Source organism: Anabrus simplex, chromosome 4 (assembly GCF_040414725.1).
Source record: "Anabrus simplex isolate iqAnaSimp1 chromosome 4, ASM4041472v1, whole genome shotgun sequence".
In the NCBI taxonomy this organism is placed as follows: domain Eukaryota; kingdom Metazoa; phylum Arthropoda; class Insecta; order Orthoptera; family Tettigoniidae; genus Anabrus; species Anabrus simplex.
Genome location: NC_090268.1, coordinates 273,563,358 through 273,582,708, shown reverse-complemented (window position 1 = coordinate 273,582,708; position 19,351 = coordinate 273,563,358).

Genomic DNA, 19,351 nt, shown 5'->3' with positions numbered 1-19,351 from the left:
TACCCCTGCGTCGTACCCATGTGAGCAACACCGCGGGTCTGGGCGTTGCCTGGAGTTGTACCACTATATGAGCGACACCATGGGTCTGCGTTGCCTGTGATTAGTACCCACTGTGTGAGGAACACCATGGGATAGTGCGAGTTACTGTGGTTAGTACACCTAGGTGAGGAACCTAATCGGTTTGCGTTGGCTATGAGTGGCGCCATTGTGTGAGAAACACCATAGGTCTGCGTTACCTGTACGAAGTATAATACTTGTGAGTAGTACCATCTTGTGTGGAACACGGTGAGTTTTCGCTACTTTTGATTTGAACCCCAACATGACAAATACCATGGTTCTACCTTACTCGCGACATGTACCATTCTGTGGCGTCTTAGACGTGGATTTTGCATCCCTTTCGACATCAAGCATAATTGTGCTTTATAAGTGGCCCCTTGGTCAGTAATTCTATTATTTACGATCTTTTTTGAGTGTGATCCACTGGTTTTTTGTTTGTTTGTATTTTGTTTTTTGTAGGGTTCATGTCCATCCATTCATTCTTCATGACATTTTGTATTTTATTTTGGTCAGTGGATTAATTTGAACTTTTTGTTATTTCATTTCGTACCATTAGGGGCCGATGACCTCGATGTTTGGCCCCTTTAAACAACAAGCATCATCAACATCATCATCATCAGTCCGATGGTATTTGAAGGTGCTCAAATACGTCAGCCTCGTGTCAGTAGATTTACTAGCACGTAAAAGAACTCCGGCGTAACAAAATTCCGGCAACACGGCGTCTCCGAAAACCGTAGAAGTAGTTAGTGTGACGTAAAGCAAATAACATTATTAGCAGATACAGAGAGCAAAATTAAGATCTTCAAACGCAGCCTGCTTCGATGGCCCCCATTCAAACTTGACACCTTTCCTACGAAGTAGGTTTAGGGGCTCCGCCCTATTAGGGAAGTTGGGAATGAATTTCATGAAGAAATTCACCATGCCTATAAACCTAGCGATTCCTTTGACGTCGTTAGGCGGCTTGGAATTATGAATAGCCTGCGTTCTAGAATGGTCGATAGAAACTCCATCCACGAACCTACTACGCTGACCTATCAGGGGGAGAGGTGGTACTGCCACGTGCCGCGTCCCAGGTGGCGGATATGGGGTTCCTAACCGTCTGGCCGGCGGACTTGATGGAAGTATAATCTCTCTCCCGAGCCAAACACACAACCCCTGTGGGTGGGGGACGCAGATGAGGAATACAACCACGGTATCTCCGCCCTGTCGTTAGAGGTGACTAAAAGGGGCGACTAAGGGATGACTGTCCTAGAACCATGAAACTACTTTTGATTAGTACCATCACGCGGAGAACACCATGGGTCGTTATTACTTGCGCGTAGTACCACCATGTTAGGTACCAAATAGGTTTGTGATCAGTAGCAATCAGGAGCACCGTGCGGTCAGGCTTTTACAGTACCTGTGATTACTAGCACTGTATGAGCGACACCAGGGTTTTGGCTTGCCTATGATTAGTACCCACTATATAAGGAACACCACGGGTTAGTGCGAGTCCTTATGGTTAGTCCACTTATGGGAAGAACACCGTAGGTGTTCGTTTACTGTAAATAGCGACACAATGTGCGAAATACCATAGGTCTGTGCTCGTTACATTACCTGAGAGTAGTACCATAATGTGTGGAATACCGCGAGTCTACGCTACTTTTGATGAGTACCGAGACATGACAGACACCATGGTTCTACTTTCCTAGCATTAAGGGGAGACCCTATTGAGTTTTAATTTTTCTACAATTCTTATCTGATTTTCACCAAATTTTGGTAGTACATTGAGATAAGTAAGTTTAAGCTAATTATAACATTTGAATGAATTTGAATGGATATTTTTCAATTTATAACAATTTTTTGAAAAAAAGTACATCATTTTCAAAATGTCCCATGCACAATATTTTTGAAAATATTTTCTTGAAACTTTCTTACAATAGTTACAACACATATTTTAATAATAATTGGTATTAATTTCAAAAACAATCCATTGGTTATCCAATTATTTCCATTTTTCTCGCTACACCTCATAACCATGTTAAACCCTATGAAAATTTTGGATTTCACACCCAATATCTCTGAAAATTATAATTACATTTTAAAACGGATACTAAGTTTCATGAACCTTATAATGTAGAGTGTGAGGACACAGTTTGAAGGTAATCGTGCAAAAACTGTTGTGCAAGGAATGTTTTAAACATCTGAAATTGTTAGTTCTGAGAAAAACTTATTTTTATAAATAAACATCTGTCAAGTAATAATACCTTCATCAGAACTTCCCAGCACCTATGTTTCTCCTTCCTTAGTCCTTTTTCTCTCTTCAGCAACTGCTTTTGACTGCTTCTGCTTCTTGCTAACAGTTTTTTTGTCTTCTTTACTATTCATGGCACTTTTCTGCTTCCTGTCTCTGTCACTTTCATGACCCAATTTGTAAGTGGTTTCACTCAATTGTCTGCCATCAACTGCCATTTTGACCTTTTGGCAGGCTACGGAACCCATATTGAACTCCCCCACAGCATTTACAACAGCCATGTCCACCCTTGCTTTGGAAACAAAGGTCTGTTTAGGGCATTTATGCCAAATAACAGAGTGTAAACTCTCATTTGGATTTTGAGTTTTTTCCCTAATACACCTCTTCAACAAATCATCAAAAATAAGATAACAGATGGCAGCACTAGGCCATTCCTAAACATCATGCTCAAGAATCAAGTTGAAACGCAAAAAAATGTTTGAGCTATGCCACTTTATCTGCAGGGAAGTGGGCGTGTCCATTCAAACTGAAGTGCACGTGTCATTTTAACGCCCCCGCAGAGCATTTAAAAATGGCCGTACAAGCAAGAAAATTATATCACAATGCGCGGCAAGGAATGAAATATCATCTGATGGAAAAATCTCATTTTCGGTTTCTGGACCATTTTTGACTGAAAAACTCAGTAGGGTCTCCCCTACCATTATGAGGGCCGATGAACTGCATTTTTGGACCCGTTTAGACTATAAGCATCATCGATTCAGTATTGTGCGTTGGAAGCAGTCCCTTCGTCAGTAATACTATAGTTCAACGCTAGTTTCTTGGAAAGTGGTGTATTGCGGGTCGGGTTCACTGATTATTTTAAATTCATATCCATATATTCATTTTTCGTCCTCACGTTCTGAATTCTGGTCAGTGGAGGATTATGGATTTTAAATTGTCCTTATATTTCGTCTCATTTCGTGGCATTAGGGGTCGCAACAAGCATCATCATCAATCTGTAAATGATTGTGTTCCAGATTGTTTTAGGGTTGACGAATTATTATTATCAACAGAGCTGACGAACTTTGCCTGTTCAACTGTTATCTGGTGTTGTTCAGAAAAAAGGAAAGAACAACATTTCTAATTTTTGAGATTTTAATTAAGTTTAGCTCCTTCATCTGTACACCCATTCACACACTTACTTCCTTATATCACTGTGCTCCACGGAATTACCGTAATAATAATAATAATAATAATAATAATAATAATTGTTACGGAGTTATCCGTGGAAGGCCGAGGTGAAAGAAGGTGCGGGCTGGAATGGGTCAAACTTCAAGGCCGAAAGATCAATTAAAATTTAAATAAAGGTTATATTTTCAATAGACAATAAAATTTAACAAACTTTCACTAGGTGAAATAACCATAAAAAAACACAGGTACAATGATAATTTTACAAGCGAAAACACAAGTTTTAGGGGATCATTACAAAATCTGGGCTACGAGCCCCAAGATCAATAATTCCTGAGCTCTCAGCTCACAACCACCATTTACCAAAGGGCAGAAAACCCCTAATTACATGGAGCACTTGCTCCCACCTAGTAATGTCAAGTCTCCTAGAGGCACTTTTCAAAATACCAGAAAGAGCTGACCCGCTCTCAATCTTTCAAGCCTATTAAAGTCAATACCAGACTTTACAGTAACTTGCCTTCGAGGCACAACTTGCAAGAATTAAACAGGGGTATCTCGTACCCAGCCTATTACTATTGTTTTCCGTCAGTTTCTGAGACTGAGGCATTGCGGGTCTTCTCCACTGATTGTTTTAACTTAATATCCATCCGTTCATCTTTTGTCCTCACGTTTTGAATTCTGGTCAGTGGAGTATTTTGTATTTTTATTTTGTCATTGCATTTCGTCTCATTTCGTATCATCAGGGGCCGATGACCTCGATGTTAGGCCCCTTAAAACAACAAGCATCATCATCATCATCATCATCATTTTCCGCGTTTGGAGATACGTTGGGAGTAGCTTGAAGTTGATGTTAATTCAGAAACCACTTTCACGATATAAATCATACACAATTACAAATGAAAGAATTTTACATTGACAAGCTGTGCATGGAACAGAAATTCACTCCACTTACGAAAGTTATCATTTGGTTCGTAAAGGAAATGATAAAGGTAAATTAAGTCATTATTTTATGAAGAAAAATATCACTGAAAAGAAATTGCTATTGGACAACTGTCAGTTCTATTTGAAAGTCAAAGAATGGAGAAACTTCCATTGTTTCTAAACAAAGATAGGAATCAGATTTCTCACTGAACGAGAATTGTGTCCAGGTCGCTGGCATTATATGGCAGTATCACGAAGAACAGAAGCAGACGAGGCAAAAGAATAAGAAAAACTTCTTTAAGACTTCCATCACAGCGTGGAGAAAAAGGAAGGAGAATTAGACGGAGATATTGAACAAGAGAATTTCTGCAGAATATCTGGATCTGTGCTGGAGGCAAGATTACAAAACGCAGAATTTATAATGCATAAAATGGTACAGAATTTTAACCAGTATAAAATCAGAAAGACATTTCCTTCCTGAAATACCAAATGGGGTTATGATGTATACCAAGGGCTTGTATCGTTAATGACACCCTTCTTTATATCAAGGAAAAGCGGTTTAATTTTTAGAATGAGAATAATGCCTTCAAAGAGAATATACAAAATAGATTCAGTCCCCAAATTTTATTTCGGTTTTTGACCGAAAAAGAATTATACGTACACAGTAAATATATACATACATAGCGGTATATAATTGTCAGACTGTTATGCTTTTCTGTGTTAAACTGCAAGGTTCTATGTATTAACTATACAAATTCACAAATCTCCTTTATTTTACAAATAGCATGATGGTATTATTTACTTCTACATCAATCCCCTATGGGTGGGGGGACGCAGATGCAGAATTCACCCACGGTATCCCCTGATGTCGTAAGAGGCGACCGAACGGTGTGATCTAGGCATGGACTTGGATTGTGGTTTGGTATAATGTGTTGGACTCCCTGTGGATGGGAGGGGCTGATGCATTGACAGGTAATCACTGACTGACGTAGAAGCGGAAAAGAGGGTCATGAGGCCAACTGTCCCCTCATATATATATTTTTTTTTTTTTTTTAGTGTTAGTTGTAGACGGATTCGAAATTCTACACGTGCGTGCTGCTCGAAGATAGGCCTCCTCTGTGTGTGATTATGCCCGAGATCCCACTAGTGACCCCGAGAAGTCTTCGGGTGGAAGAACCGTGTACCCCTGCAGTTATACCCGCCCGAAAACACAGGTCCCCACACAGCCGAATGCCAGAAGGACATAATGTTAAATTTTTATCTTTTATTTTTATTGTTTTCTCTATATTTATTACTCTGTACAGGCTATGGGGTAAATGTGATTGCCACGAACCTGCTACGCAGGCGTAGCAGAGGGAGAGGTGATACTCCCACGTGGCGCGTCCCAGGTGGCGGATAGGGGGTTCCTAACCGGCTTGCCGGCGGGCTAGAGGGATATAAAATACCCCTCTCGGACCAAACACACACCCCCTGTGGGTGGAGGGCAGACGAATAATACATCCACGGTATTCCCTGCCTGTCGTGAGAGGCCACTAAAAGGGACGACCAAGGGATGATTGAATTAGAAACATGAAACCACTTTTGATTCGTACCATTACGCGGGGAACACCATGGGTCGCCTTTACTTGCGAGTAGTACCACTCTGTTAGGTACTGAATAGTTATGTGATTCGTAGCACTCGAGCGGGTTTCAGTGTGGGTTTCCAGTACTCGTGAGTCGTACCCATGTGAGCAACACCACAGGTCTGGGCGTTGCCTGTGAGTTGTACCACTATGTGAGCGACACCGTGGGTCTGCGTTGCCAGTGATTAGTACCCACTATGTGAGGAACACCACGGGAATGACGGCGCCCATGATTAGTGCACCTAGGTGAGGAACCTCATCGGTTTGCGTTGGCTATGAGTGGCGCCATTGTGTGAGAAACACCATAGGTATGCGTTACCTTTACCCCGTACAATACTTGTGACTAGTACCTTAATGTTTGAACACCGTGAGTTTACGCTACCTTTGATTAGTACCGCAGCTTGAGAAATACCATGGTTCTCCTTTACTAGCGATAAGTGACATTATGCGGGATCGTTGACGTAGATATTGACCCATTCACACAAGCATCATCGATTCAGGATTGGGCTTTGGAAGCAGTCTCTTGGTCAGTAATATTGTTTCTAGGAATGTTAGGCATTGCGCGTCTTATCCACTGATTGTTTTAAATTCATATTCATCAATTCATTACTCATCATCACGTTTTGATTTCGGGTCAGTGGATGCATTTTGTACTTTTAAATTGTAATTCAATTTCGTCTCATTTCGTACCATAGGGGCCGATGACCTAGATGTTAGGCCCCTTTAAACAACAAGCATCATCATCATCATCATCATCATCATCAAATGCTATTGCGGGTGATTGGAGGGAGGGAATCTTCGTGTTCATTGCCTCATCATTCCGTATGAGACGTCGTCCAACATCGTAGTCCACGCAATACGTGCTACGACCAGGTGGTATTGCCTTTGCTGCTTGGTTCGGCTAAAGAGGCCTCCGATTGGAGTTGGTGGCATTCCGGAAGGATGATTTCGGGCATGGCGTCGAAACAATTTACGCCTGCCACGGGTAGTTTGGTTCCCAAATAGGACAATCCCCTGAGAAAAAGCGCAGCGTATTAGTTTGCGTTCCAGCTTCCCTAGGTCCTTGGTTGATACCAGAACCGTTGGTTAAGATTTCAAGCTGGTCAAATCGATCCTGGTTAGTTGTCACAACGAAGGTGTACACTGTGAACTTGAGGATCTTAACAAAATGCGCAATTGTGGGTTGCTTCATAAGACTACCCCTGCGCTCCAAGCAGATCGCTTTGCGACCAGTTTGGCGAAATCGCAAGTGGACCGTACTCGCGGAAATAGCTTACATAACACAAGTTGCCCTTGCTGGTACTGAGGAGTCCATTCCCATATTCCCAGGGACTCCTTGCCGAAAACTCGTTCCTTGATGGAACGAAGAAATTGCATCACCTGTCAAAAAACTCCGTCGCGCTTATAAACGTTATCGTAGGCAGACTACTGTGGCCAATCTGGTAACATTTAAACAACTCCGCGCTAAGGCGCGAGTTCTTATTCGCCAAAGTAAGAAAGCTTCTGGGAGAGATGTGTGTCGTCTATGACGGCACATATTCCACCATCTCAAGTGTGATCAAAACTTCGACGTATTTCGGGTATCCAAGGTTCATCTCCTGTACCGGGAATTTTCATTGTAGGCAGTATCGTCGCTGAACCACTCCCGATTGCTAACCATCTAGCTAGCCATTTCGCGGATATGACTGGCTCCAGGAATTAAGATCGTGTTTTCTTCACTCTGAAGCGGGAGGCAGAACATCATCACCTTTGTTTATCCCGTGTGGGTGGGGGACGCAGATGAAGAATACACCCACTGTATCCCGTGCCTGTCGTAAGAGTCGACTAAAAAGGGCCCAAGGGGCTCTCAATTTGGGAGTGCGGGTTTGCGAACACGTGGCCCTTAGCTGAGGTCTGGCATTGCTTCCACTTACTTGTGACAGGCTCCTCACTTTCATCAATCCAGTCCGATCTCCCTTGGTCAACTCTTGTTCTTTTCGACCCCGACGGTATTAGAGCATTCGAGGCCAAGGGTGTCTTTCATTTTCAGGCCCTTCGGGCCCTTGCCTTTTTTCGTCCGTTACCTCATTCTTCAAAGTGACGGATCCCTTCGTATTTCCTACTTCTTCCCTGTCTACCCCCTGCGGGTGGGGGATGCGGACGAAGAATACACCCACGGTATCCCCTGCCTGTCGTGAGAGGCGACTAAAAGAGGCGACCAAGGGATGATTGTATTAGAACTATGAAGCTACTTTCGATTAGTACCATTACGCGGGAAAAACCATGGGTTGCCTGTACTTACGAGTAGTACCACTATGTTAGGTACGAAATAGGTTTGTGATTTGTAGCAGCTAAGAGTGGGTCACTGTGGGTTTACAGTAGCCGTGAGTGGTACCCTTGTGAGTAACACCACGGGTAAGGGCGTTGGCTGTGATTAGTACTACTATATGAGCAACAACGTGGGTTTGCGTTGCCTGTGCTTAGTACCCACTATGTGAGGAACACCACGGGAATACAGCCGACCGTTATTAGTACACCTAGGTGAGGAACACCATCGGTTTGCGTTGCCTATGTGTGGCGTCATTATGTAAGAAACACCATAGGTCTGCGTTTCCTGTACGACGTCCAATACTCGTGAGTTGTGCAGTCATGTGTGGCACACCGTGAGTCTACGCTACTTTTGATTAGTATCCCAACAAGCCAAATAACATGGTTCTGCTTTACTAGCGATAAGAACCATTATGCGGGGCCGTTGACTTGTAATTTGGACCCCTGTAGACAGCAAGCATCCTCGAGTCAGGATTGTGTTTGGTCAGTAATACTAATTTTATGGTAGTTTTTGGATAGGATCCACTGATTGTTTTAAATTCATATCCATCCATTCATTACTCTTGCCATTTTGATCAGTGGATGATTTAAAAATTTTAATTTGTCATTTCATTTCGCGTAGCAGGGGGAGAGGTGATACTCCCATGTGGCGCATCCCAGGTGGCGGATAGAGGGGTCCTAACCGGCTTGCCGGCGGACTTGAGGGAAGTAAAATACCTCTCGCGGACCAAACACACAACCCCTGTGGGTGGGGGAGGCAGACGAATAATACACCCACGGTATCCCCTGCCTGTCGTGAGAGGCGACCAAAAGGGGTGATTGGATTAGAACCATGAAACTACTTGTGATTAGTACCACCCAGCGGTGAACACCATGGGTCGTTATTACTTGCGTAGTACCACTATGTTAGGTACCAAACAGGTTTGTGATCAGTAGCAATAAGGAGCATCGTGCGGTCAGGCTTTTACGGTACCTGTGATTAGTAGCACTATATGAGCGACACCAGGGTTCTGGCTTGCCTATGATTAGTACCCACTACATAAGGAACACCTCGGGATAGTACGAGTCCCTGTGGTTAGTACACGTATGTGATGGAAACCATAATTGGCGCTATGTGTGAATCACCATAGGTGTGTATTACCTGTGCGAATTTCATTACCTGTGAGTAGTACCATAATGTGTGGAATACCGCGAGTCTACGATACTGTTGATTAGTACCGCACCATGTCCAATACCATGGTTCTTCTTTCCAAGCGATAAGTACCATTATGAGAGGCCGATGACCTCGATGTTAGGCCCTTTAAAACAACAAGCATCATCATCATCATCATCATCATCATCATCATCATCATCATCGTCACTTCATTTCGTACCATCAGGGGCCCATGACGTACATGTTAGACCCATTAAAACAACAAGCATCATCATCACCATCATCTTTTTTTTTGCCACTCAAGCTTCAGAGGACTTTAACGTGCCCTCTACGGAATGGGAACTCCGCAGCGCCTTAGCGCTGTACAAGGACACGTCCCTCGAGTCAGACCACGTCCATAACCAGATGTTCAAACACCTTAGTGACGATAGACTATTATATCTCCGAGTGTTCTACCGAATCTGCCACGAACCTGCTATGCTGGCGTAGCAGGGGGAGAGGTGATACGTACTCCCACGTGGCGCGTCCCAGGTGGAGGATAGAGGGGTCCTAACCGGCTTGCCGGCGGACTTTATTGAAATGAAATACCTCTTGCGGACCAAATACTTCGTACACACCCCCTGTAAGTGGGGAAGGCAGACGAAGTGGCGACTGAAAGGGGCGACCAAGGGATGATCAAATTAGAACTATGAAATGACTTGTAATTTGTACCATCACGCAGGGAACACCATGGGCTGCAGTTACATGCTCTTAGTACCACTATGTTAGGTACGCATTAGGTTTGTGATTAGTAGCGACAGTGTGTAAATCAGGATGTGGGTCTTATAGTACCTGTGATACGTAGCCCTATATGAGCGAAGCATGGAATTAGCGACACCATGATTCTGCCTTACCTATGCCCAGTTCCCACTATGTGGGGACTTCTACGGGATAGTACGAGTCCCAGTTTTTAGTCCACTTATGTGAGGAACGCCATAGGTTTCCGTTGCCTTTATACGTTTGCGTTGCCTGCAAACAGCGCCGCAATATGCGAATCACCATAGGTCTGTGTTACATGTGCGCATTACACTACCTGTTAATAGTACCATAATGTGTGGAATACCGCGAGTCTCTGCTACTTTTGATTAGTACCGCAACATTATACATAGGATGGTTCTGCTTTCCTAGCGATAAATACCATCATGAGTGGCTGTTGACCTGGATTTTGGACCGTTACGACTATAAACATAATCCATTCAGCATCATGCTATAGAAGCCATCTCTTGGTCAGTAATACTATTGTTTTGTGCCAGTTCTGTGCATGTGAGGCACTGTGGGTCGGATCCACTGATCGTTTTAAATACATCCGTACTGTCCCCTTCAAAAGTGGTAATAATTTAGTAAAGGAGAATGATTTATTTCATCAGCGAGTTGGAACATTATTTAATCGCCCGGAGGGTGAGATTTTGTATTTCCGTGCTAGTGCGAGCCAGCCACTTGCGAACCGGTTTTCCCGACCTACCAAGAGAACGAGGAAGCAGGGTGAAGTTCCTGTTAGGTGGCCTTCAAACACATGTGTGTGTACCACGTGACCCGGCGAGCAGCGTGATCTCAATCGATCAATAAATGCAAAGTCAAGTGACGTGAAACTGGAGCAGCCAATAAAAATGTCAACCTTCACAGGAATGCAACAGATCCACCAATAAGATGTAATTAAGAGGCACACCTACGTCTTAAGACAGGGAATTAATGGTAATTCCAGAGGAAATTTTATAGAGGGTTTTGTACTTCTGAACACTTGATTTGAGCGTTCCTCTAATTGCAGCTACGATAGAGACTGGACGTCGTGACACTCTAATTGCAGCTACGGAAGAGACTGGACGTCGTTTACTTCACCGGGAGACTTTACATTAGAGAAGGCATCGAGGACTGTATAAACTGCAATTCAGACACTTGGAAAAATTAGCTACGATTTATTTACGGTTGTCATAAGATAAGTGTCCACATCCAAATTATGAAGCATCGCGTGTGTATCCTGGACTATTGCTAAGACTTTTGTTAGTTTCAGCTTTTTACAAGAAATCGGAAGAAGGAAGGTCGTTGGTTCGAGCTCACTTCAAGATGGCTATCCAGTTCCGTGATGTATACTACAGTTTCCTGTGCACCTTCAGCTCCTCCATGAGTCACTAATCATGTAAGGCGTCGGACATGGGCAAGACTTTGTTCGATGGAAGGTGATGTGACCGCGTACTAGGTCATCAGCCAGAATCCAGTTCACACCAGCCACATGAGTATTCTTTAAGAATTCATTTCTTTCCATTTCTGTAAATTGTTTGTAAAACGTAGCCTTACCTTATTCATTTAGATTTCTATTAGTTTTGCAGTAGTTTTGACTTTTCATTCTTCTTTCTTTGGTGGGAGGTAGTTTGTGCTCTGGAATGAATGTGTATTTGTTCTATTAGTTAGAGATGAGTGTATGTCATCGAGAGAGACCTCAACTGTCCTAAGAATTTAGAAGGCAGGAGAGATAAAATAAATGAACCCCGCGTTAATTTTGAATGGTTTTGAAATAATTTGAAAATTAACTAAGACAAATTAGGACAGTGTTCTAGTGTTTTTCTAAGTGTAAAATTTCATTCTACGATTGTACGACATGTTTGTGGGCTTGAGTTCGTTTAGAGTCATCCGAATAACTTCGTATGATAGTTTTGCGAGTGAGATTATGCACGGTCAAAAATATAATAATAATAATGATTAAAATTAATTGAACCTAATTACGGGCTAAAATTATTTAATAACGTCATGGGTTTAATGTTAATTTATTCTTGGAAAGAATTATCGTGTGCTCACTTTATGTAAAGTAAGCCTGGAACATGGCAATCCTCCGGACGGAGTAATGACGAATTATAGGTATATTTTCTGCGCTATTAATTTGAGTATGACTTGCAGATGGACATTATATTTTGAGTGATAAGTAATGCATCCATTAGAGTCCTTTTGGGAACAGATGTGTCACTGGACATGATTTATTCGAGCTTCAGTGCAGATTAATCGAGAGCCACGACATTATAGGTGAATAAAAATAAATGCCGCAACTCATGCACCGTAAGCGCGTATTCTAATATTTTGACCTGTGTTGTAGTTAATGCACTTGCTTATTTGGATGATTTCTGTTTAAAATATTCCTTGAACATCGTTGTATAATTAATTTCTACACACAAGTGATAACCTCAATTCTATCACATTCTAAATCGATACCGGGGATATACGTGATATTGTCATCTAGAGAATGATTTCCCTAATTTGCAATAAATCCTAAATTTAAAATTAATGGGTTAGTGTTCGTGTAAATAATATTATAAAATTGTCGTGTACCTATGTGTGAATGTGTGATGTGAGATTTGATCATATTCTGCGTTTTATGAATATTTCTTGTATGATTTAGTGATGATATTCTCCACTGTGCGCGTCAAATTTTTGACCGATTTATATTATTTCGCGTGTTCGTAATTGGATGAATTATGAATCTTTAGAAGATTTTATTGTAATTTAAGGTAGATTAGGGCCTAATTCACTAAGTTAAAGTGAATAAGAGAAGGCAACGTCCGTGGACTGATGTCACGAGATTGAATTATTAGTTATTGTACAGTCACTTTATGCATAAAATCGAGTAAAATTTTGGTTGATATGAGTTCAAGTAAAAAAATTTATTACAAGAAGTTTAATCACTTAATAATTATAAAAATGAAGCAATTGTTGAAGGAAAAGTCTAAAGAAGACTTGTTAACCATAATTTTCTGAATTGAATGATTTTCAATAATTTAAATAAGGAAGAGAAAATGATCATTTTCTTGTGAAATAAAAGCGAAATCCGGATGGAATATTTTAATTTAAACAATTTGATTATCAGTATAGGAGAGTGATATTAGATATTATTTTGATTTTCAATTCATTTTACAGTAAATTAATGATTCCTATATTTATTATTACAGACACGAACAGTCGTTGAACTTTAATTTGATCAAGATCCCTCATAAATGATAGCACGAGAAGATATTTCCAAGAATCAAACCCAGATTTTGTGAATTTAATTGTTTTATTTGAAGGAGTGTCAGTTTTTAATAAATGTATAAACCTATTTTAGTCTCCTTTCATTTGTCGCTAGTCCCTCATCTATCCCTGCCTTTAAAAATTTCTGCACAGCTGATAGCGAACGGTCCAACTCTGAGACCCTCGCTCTCCGGCGAGCTGAGCCCGGCATGATGGGGGCAGGTATAGATTTGGCGCCCAACGTGGGGCCCGATTTATTGGCTGTACCAATAAAAGGACTCGATCTTTAGTCCAAAATTTGGACAAAAACAAGATGCGGCGACAAATAAAATTTTTTCAGGTTATTTTTGAGATATTTATTAGCCCAAAATATTGTGGCGAACTACACTCAGGTTAAGTTTAGGAAGGGCCTTGTTGTTTAATTATAAACAAAATCTGGATGATAGTTGTCAAAAATTTTTGTAGCGGCTATTTTCCGCATAATTTGGACTTAGGCTGTAGGATTGTATTTTGCGACGTTAATCTTCTCTGAAGGCTGTGACTCAATCCACTTGTGACTGATGAATTGGATTCTGGTACGTGGCCATCGAACTTAGTCCTCCCATGTCTGAATTGCCGTTTATTTCAAAGAAAAATGAGTACTGTAACGATGGAGAATTTACGCAGACTCCTAGACGGAGTAGTGTTAGACTTACAAAATAATTTAAAACGGGAAATGAATGAGAATCAATCTAAATTAGAGCAAAAACTTAGTGAAAATAGTGAAAATTTAGAGAAAAACTTAGTGAAAATAACGAATCATTAGAACAAAATCTTAGTGAAAATTTAGAGCAAAAACTTAACGAAAAGAGTGAGTTATTAAAACAGGAACTCAAGGAGGAACTTACCGAAAATCAGAACAAGTTAAAACGGGAACTCAAAGGTACTATTGAGGAAATTCAAAGCAAGACAGAGGAAAGTATCGAAAAGTTACACATGGACGTTAAATTATGTAACGGGAAGTTAGCTTCAGTTCAAAGTGAATTGGTATCCGTGAAGCAAAATTTTTCGAATTTAAAGGGAGAAATTCAGGCTGGAATCGACAACTCCATGTCAGCTATGTCCAATGAATTTAGTGAGAGGCTAGCTAAAGTACAAACTGGGATATTGAAAGGATTAGGCAAGTATAAGGACGAGGTGCAAGACAAATTTCAAGCGATTGAGGAGAAAATCGATGATAATGCCCAGGACTTAACAGCAACCAAAACAGCGTGGTCTAGGAAATAAACACAAATTTTCGAAACCGTGAAACAAGTAGAAAAGGGCGTTATTGCTGAAATAAAGGTAGCCCAAGTCACCAACTCAGAGCGACTTGAATATTTTTACGAAACGATTGAGGAGACACAACAGAGTTTAAAAACTATGAAAACCTCAATAGATAAAGAAATAAGGAGAGGTCAAAGCTAGTTCAGAATCTTATAAACAAGAACTGCAGAATGGAATCCAGGAACTCACTAAAGAGTTACAGTTGCTTAAGTTGCAAGGCGAGAGTCATAATATTGTAACCAACACATTGTTAGAGAGGCAAAGTAATTTAGAGAAGAAGGTATCCGGAGAAGTCTTATCTTCAACTCCGAAGCATGACGACCAAATGAATACCAATAACCGTGTAAATATCACCAATCCAGCTCCAGGATATAGTAGCGGAGGAGTGAGTCAGCTTAATACGTCAGGTCAAACGCAGATAGTAAATATAATTCGAATGCTGGGAGACCATCCAAAAAAATGTAATAACGTAAAAGGGGTAACTCCCAGGAGTTTTATTAATGAACTACAGGAATATTTTCGGGACAATAAGATACCAGAAGAGCGCCAACTGCGAGTGACGGAAAGATATCTGGAGAATTCTGTATTGACGTGGTTCACAGCGTTCCGATATTCATTCGACAATTTCGAAGGATTTAAGAGGGCTTTCCTAGAAAAATATTGGAACACAGACATTCAACATAACCTCAAGACAGAGTTGTACGCTAAGAGGTATGCCCTATCCACACCAACACGATTTTCTGAATTTTTCTCCAGCCAGATACGTAAGTTACGAGAGCTAGACACACCTCCATCGGAAGCTGAGTTAATAAAAGTCATTACCAGGCAACTTCCAGCAGAGACGCAACGAATTATGATCGCTTCAAATGTACAAACAGCGATTCAAGCTGAGGCCATATTACGACAACTCGACATGACATCTAGAGAACCACAGAGGCGAAATCCCGGCCAAGAACAACAAGTTTTCCAAGCCAATGTCACCAGATCTGAAGAAAGGAACATTGTTAACCAAGGGAGAAATTGGGGTAGAAATGTCGAAGGAAGACCACCCAGAGACCGATCTCCGAGACCAGGACGCCGAGATGACGAAGAATGGAATTATTCCAGACGTAATGTCCGAAGAAGACCATACGAGAACAGGGACAGATGGAGAAGAGAGCCAGAGAATAGAAGACCTGAGAGACGGAAGAGAAACTGGAGAGAGGAAGAGAGAGAGAAGTATTTGCGTGAACTCCAGCGGTCCAGCCAAGAGCGTAAGAAATGGCATCGGGCTATACATGAGCAGGACGTTAACCCTGATATTGTTGGAGCGGAGAGTTTGGAGTACCAGAGAACAAAGCAAAGGGAAGAGAAAGGACATTCGGAAGATGATGGGTACAATCAAGGTGCCATCAAAAAAAATACCCCTGAATTAGTAGGAGATAGTCTCGACACTAACCCTTATATTAATAGTGAAACGCAAGAATGGATTATTGTTCAGATAGATTCCTGGATGACAAGATCAGATGACCTACTAGAAGAAAGTCAGGAGTCGAACACAAACTACCTAAAAACACTACCTATAATTTTGGCTAGGATATGTGGCGTAAGAGTGAAATGCTTAGTGGATACTGGATCTACAATTAGTGTCATTTCAACTTCTTTCCTAAATGATTTAAAGGACAGACATGATATCCCGATTATACCAGTATCTCACATTAAAATAAAAGGAATTATCCCGGATAAGACGGTGGCGTGCAAACTACAGACACTGTTGGATGTTGAAATTGGAAATACAAAATTTCAGAACGTATTCTTGGCTATGTCAAACATAAAATTTAACATCATTCTAGGAGTTGACTTTTTGACATCTATACCCAAACGATAGCTCCACTTCAAGATCTATTGAAAAAAGGTAACAGATGGAAATGGAATGAAGAGTGTGACCTCGCATTTACCAAGACCAAAGAGATGCTGTTGAATTACGTTAAGGACGGTTAACCCAGCCGATATAACTGATCAGAGTGGGTTTCTCATTAATAACGCCTCGACATCGTGGGAATCCGAAGACCAGGAGGCCACAGACGAGGTAAACCAGGCCCTGGATAATATCATAGAAGAGGGCGACGATGCAGCACACCCGTATGACCTCATAAACTCTAAGGTTAACCAAGCTATAGGAACGGAAGAAGAGAGAGGCCGACTCCGAGAGTTATTGTTAAAGTATAAATCATTGTTTGATGATAAACCAGGCCAGATTCCTGACTTTAAATATTCTCTATTAGTCACAGATTGGACTCCGTTTAAAAGGAAGCCCTATCTGATCCCTGAGAAATTTCATTCTCGTATAGGGAAAATTATTCCAGAAATGGAGAGAGACGGGATTATCATGAAGTCCAGTACACCATTCATAAGTGCTCTAGTGGTGGTACATAAACCAGATGGATCTCTGAGAATATGTTTGGACGCGCGTCATATTAACTGCAAACTGATACCAGAAAGAGACCAGGCGCCAGCAATTAAAGATGTCCTTAGAAAATTCCGTGGCATGAACTTGTTCACATCAGTGGATTTTACCTCCTCGTATTACCACATTCTTTTGGAAGAAAAGTCAAGATTATTGACGGGATTTATGTTTGACCAGCAAACATACGTTTTTAGAAAATTGCCCTTCGGCATTTGTAACGCCGCAGCCGCTCTTATACGTGCCTTAGACAGATGCCTTACAGATGAAGTCAAGACTTTTACTACTAAATATATTGATGATCTGCTTATGGCAAGTGAAACATTCGAAGAACATCTTGTTAAACTAGAAAAGCTGTTGAGCAATCTTTCAAAATCTGGGTTCCACATAAATCTAAAGAAATCACGCTTCTGCCAGTCTGAAATATTATTTTTAGGCCATATTATTGATGGAAAAGGGATAAGGCCGAACCCTGTAAAAATTGAAGCTATTAGCAAATTTCCAAGGCCGATTCGTGTCAAACAAGTACGGCAGTTCCTAGGCATGGCCAACTTCTTTGCGAGCCATTGTCCCAACTATACCCAAACGGTAGCTCCACTTCAAGATCTATTGAAAAAAGGTAACAGATGGAAATGGAATGAAGAGTGTGACCTCGCATTTACCAAGACCAAAGAGATGCTGTTGAATTACGTTAAGCTAGGATATCCTGATTTCGGAAAACCCTTTATACTACAAACGGATGCATCTGGAATCGGAATTGGGGCTGTGTTATTCCAGGAGGACGGAGAGAAGCCGGAAAATAGAACTTACCTAGCCTTCGTTAGTCGGAAATTACGAAATCATGAAAAGCATTATTCCGCAACGGAGATAGAAATGTTATCCATAGTATTTGCATTGAAATATTGGCAGAAAATCATCTACGGATTTCCGATCATTATTAGAACAGATCATAAAGCTTTAACTTTCATGCTAAAGGCTACTATGGCATCAGAACGGGTATTTCGATGGACAATGTTTGTGCAACAATTCAACATCCAATTGGAGCATTGTTCTGGGAAAAGTAATTTACTGGCCGACTGTCTGAGCCGTAATCCTAATGAGGAAGTACTGGAAGTCAACCAACTTGAACTAGTTCCCGAGGATAATGAATTCTTAAGAAAACTCAGATACATACGGCAAGCTCAAAAAGGAGACAGTGACTTAAGACCTATCATTGATTTCCTAGAGAATAAAATTAAACTTAGAGATCCTGGATATCGTAGAATAAGGAGAAGAGCATCCCGATACCAGTATTTAGATAACGTTCTATTTAAATTTGTGGATCCGGAAAAATCGAAATTGAGAATTGTTGTACCTTCAAAATTATTTGAACCTTTAATTTGGCATGCACATCGAATTACCGGACATGGCGGTATCGATAAAACATTGGCTACCATACAAGAGAAATTTATATGGGACAAACAAAGATCAATAGTGAGGAACATAGTTCGAACCTGTGACACATGCCAGAGAGTAAAGCCAAGCTCCCATTTATTGCAACATAATCCTATTCCAATCATACCTTCCAAGCCTAAACAGCTGTACGCAATGGATTTGTTCGGTCCCATTCCTACATCAAAGAGAGGTAACCGACATGTTGTCGTCACCATCGATGTATTCTCAAAATATGTGACTTTATACCCAATTCAAAAGGCCAACTCAAAATCTGTTATTAGGCGAATCACCCGTAATTTAATTCCGCATATGGGCAAGCCTAAAGCACTTCTCACTGACCACGGATCGCAGTTCACATCTGCAGAATTTCGTGAAGCCATGGAACAGCTTGGGATTAAACACATATTGAACTCGATCCGACATCCATCTAGCAACCCGGCAGAGAGAGTGATGCAGGAACTATCTAAATTCTGCAGAATATTTTGTGGAGATGCAGACTGGCTTTGGACCGATGTTCTACCCATTATGATGGAATGTGTAAACAATACAGTACACGAGGCTACGTCACAGATTCCTGTTACTCTTCACTTCGACCGACAACCGCATCGACCTTGGGACGATATAGTCCAATGCCATGGTAATCTGAAGCCTACGCTGGAAGGAAACATTCGGAAAGCCGC